This window comes from Setaria italica, chromosome VIII (assembly GCF_000263155.2).
Source record: "Setaria italica strain Yugu1 chromosome VIII, Setaria_italica_v2.0, whole genome shotgun sequence".
Lineage (NCBI taxonomy): Eukaryota > Viridiplantae > Streptophyta > Magnoliopsida > Poales > Poaceae > Setaria > Setaria italica.
Genome location: NC_028457.1, coordinates 29,818,215 through 29,821,888, shown reverse-complemented (window position 1 = coordinate 29,821,888; position 3,674 = coordinate 29,818,215).

Sequence of the window (3,674 nt, the reverse complement as noted above, 5' to 3'; positions counted from 1 at the left end):
CTCTTCACCAACCTTCGGTCGGGTATCAGCACACGAAGCTTCCTGCGGCGTTAGGATACCCGCACTAAGAAGGAAACACTTGCCACGATTACTGCCGAATGGTGTCTTTCCGCGTACGTCCAGCACCCTGCCTAGTGTTCAACCTTCCGTTAGCTCACCGAGGGTTTCAGTACTGTGCAGAAATGAGTCAGAACGGCCTCGACCCGCATTTACGAGGAATATTTCTCTACCGGGTTCGACCCAACCCCCACCCTCTCCAACCAAACATGAGTCCATGGGGTCGAAGCCGTTCTGACCCCCTCCAACCCAGTAACCAAACACTCGGTAAGCTTATCCAAGGTTAAACACAAGGAAAGGTGCCGGACGTTCGCGGTAAGACAACATTTGGCTAATAATCATGGCAAGTGTTTCATTTATCGTGCGGGTATCATTCCGCTGCAGGAAGCATCGTGTGATGATCCTCGACCGAAGGTTGGTGAAGAGCTGCTACTGTGCAGAAAGTACGCGAGCAACCTCCGAGGGACCAAGCTTTGCGCAAGCGTGAAAGTCTGCGAGTGAAGGCGTGATTCAAAGGAGAAAGCCAAGGTGTACACATCTGTCTTGATGATCTTTATGTAAAGCATGTTCCACTAATGTAGTATAGTAGGTAGTCAAGGTACAAAGGGTAAAAAAGAAAGTCCTTTCCTGCTATAAAGGGGATCCACCCTTCATGTACAAAGGATGATCTTTTTCTGAGAATGAAATCTCACCCAAGTGGCCACCAATTTCTGTGTATTCTATTTCTTTGAAGAGCACTATTTGGTCTCGGGTTCACTCAAAACCAACAGTTGGGGACCACCATGGTTTGGCATGATGGCACAAAAGAAAAGGAGTTACCAACGCGACAGCTGTCAGCGAAGGTGACGATCAGCAAGCTGTGGTTGCAGAGAACCAAATGGTTACCTTTAAACAGCCGGAAGATGATGAGCATCAGAGGTTCCAAAGGATTGAGAACAATCTTAGAACCAGGTGTTAGATATAAAGAGCAGAAGTCGAAGGTGCTGGAACCCATGAACAAGCAGAAAGTAGCACCAGGCACAATCAAAACTCTGTTGACCAAGATGGCAACAGAAGTAGCACCTTGAACATCACGGATCTAACTATGATTTATTAGAGCTTCACATACTGTGTGCCGATTAACGTTTATTTTAGGCACCGTGGTAAGCAGGTTTAGTGCAAGATCAATAATTGGTTGACGCTGCAGCCACCTATCCTTGGAAAACAAAGTGTGCGTGCCATCACCAATGTTGGCTTCCACTGCCATGGAGAAGAAAGCTGCAGCCTCACTCGAATTCTTCATTGACTACAATAGACCTTTGATCGCAAGCAGCACCTTGATGATATCTCCGGATGACATCCTACTCGATGCATCTCCTCAGAGCAACACGCTCCAAGTCTAAGCAGGGAAATAAGGCAGTCTATCTTTCCCTTGTGAGAAGAATCACCCGCATCTTGAATTTCTTTTTCGGCGTACAAAAACATACGCATGTCGACAATGTCCATTGTTCTGTTATGTAGGAACTGTTCAACGTATTGACGAAGGCTCATTACTCGGCTGAAGCTATCAGTGGGCCTCTTACCGGTTACCGTCTCTAAAACAAGAATTCCATAACTGTAAATGTCTCCTTTCGTTGATACCTCGTTTCCAGCACCATATTCTCTGTTCCACCAAACATTTGGAGCACATTAGATATCTAGCTTAGGATATTGTGACGACCGACCCCAAATCTTTCGAGTTAATCTTAATCCGAGTCCCTGATCCCCCTATCTCAGCTCCCCCTAAGCCTAATTGCTCAACCTCCAGTTCCGGTCCCGACCCCTGAGAACCCGACCCCTTTCCGCCGGTTCCCGGCTCCGACCCCTGAAGACCCCCAACCCACCCCGCCGGATCCTTCGAAGTCTCACCAACAGTGTCTTCCTTCAATCTGAGTAGAGGATAAACCGAGACTGACCGGTGGACCCGCAAATCTTTTCCCAGATCTCCCGAGACAGACGCACTCGAGCGGCTTGCACCACTTCAGAGTTCCCCCGCCACGTGGCTCAACTCCTCCGACCCCCGCCGCTCCGCCCCGTCGCCGACCGCGACCGGATGGATTCCCGCGCCCCCTTCCCCAATCGCAGCGGAAGCCCCTCTGCAACCCTTTTTGCAGCGTCACGCAGCTTGCGCCCATCATCACCTCGCCGGACCCCCGGCTGCAAGGCCCGATGCCTCCCGGCTTTTCCGCCGCCTCTCCACGTGACGATTCCTCCTTCGCCAACCCCGACCCCGGCCGCGACAGCTCCTTTTTCCGCCTTGCCAGAACTGCGCCCCGACAACCCGCTGCTTCGCGCTCGCCCGCGCAGCCGCAGCCCGCCTGTCTTATCACCTGTGCAACCTCGCTTCTAGCGCCGTTCCCCCTGTCACACCCATCAGATCCGCCGCACGACGACGCCCGCCTCCGCCAAACCGCAACCACCGGCAAAACCGCGCCTGCGCCACCCTGTCTCCAGTGCCCAATGGCCGAAGGTGTCATCCCCGAAGTCCTGTTCCGCCGCCCATCGTTGCTCAATCGCCGCCATGGCAGCGCACTCCCTCTTTTCTTCCCGGTCTTTGTGCTGCTCCGACCCTCTCTCTTCCGCGCCGCTATAAAAGGGAATGCCAGAGTCCCACCGGAGTTCCTTCGCCTTTGCTGTTTCACCGCCCTTACTTTGAGCACACTTGAGCAATCCCACTGAAACTCTTGAGAAGTTCCCCTCTTCGCTTCTCCTCAATCCACCCAGCCGCTTGCTCCTCCGCGCTGTGCTAGAGCTTGCTTGTTGTCCACAAGAAGCACCGCCGCCGCCGGAGCACCGCCGGATATCGCCGCTGCCCAAGTCTTAGTGCTTCAGTCCTTCCGCCCAAGTCTGCTCCTTCCCGATCCCAAAGCTTCGCTATAAACCGAAGGTAAGCTGCCGACCCTTTTCCGTCTCGCCCGACCCTGTCTGTCCGTTCGACCCCTTTTCCGTCTCGCCCGACCCTATCTGTCCGTCCGACCCCTTTTCCGTCTCGCCCGACCCTATCTGTCCGCTCGACCCCTTTTCCGCCTCGCCCGACCCTGTCTGTTCGCCCGACCCCTTTTCCGCCTCGCCCGACCCTGTCTGTCCGCCCGACCCCTTTCTCCGTTTCACCGACCCTTTTCCGCCTCGCCCGAGGACTCGGCTGTATCTTTTTCCTTGACCCGAGGGTATATGTGTAAAAATCAGGAACTTCTCTGCGTTAAGTCTGAGGACCCCCAGCACAGGTAATCCTCTAGTCTAAGGGTCAGATCATAAGTTTCTTCCCACCCGACCCTTTGATCTTGCTTTCCACCAACTCAAGTAAACTTCCCTACCTTTTCTGTAGCTTTGCTACCAGTGTCCGAGCTTTAACTGCAAGTGTTGTTGAACTAACCGTCTAAGTGCTAACTCCTGCATTTGCATTCGTGTAGAGTTGAATCTCGCTGACGGCGTCTATGAGCTGTACCCGGCGCCCGAAGACGGAGCTGTAGCCGAGCTACCGCTTCCAGAAGCCAAAGCCGCCCCAGCAGAAGACCCGTTCCCTTCCTCCTCGCTTGAAGGCAAGCCCCGGAGCATGAACCCCAATTTTCCTAACTTGCACATGCTTTCTTCATCATGTT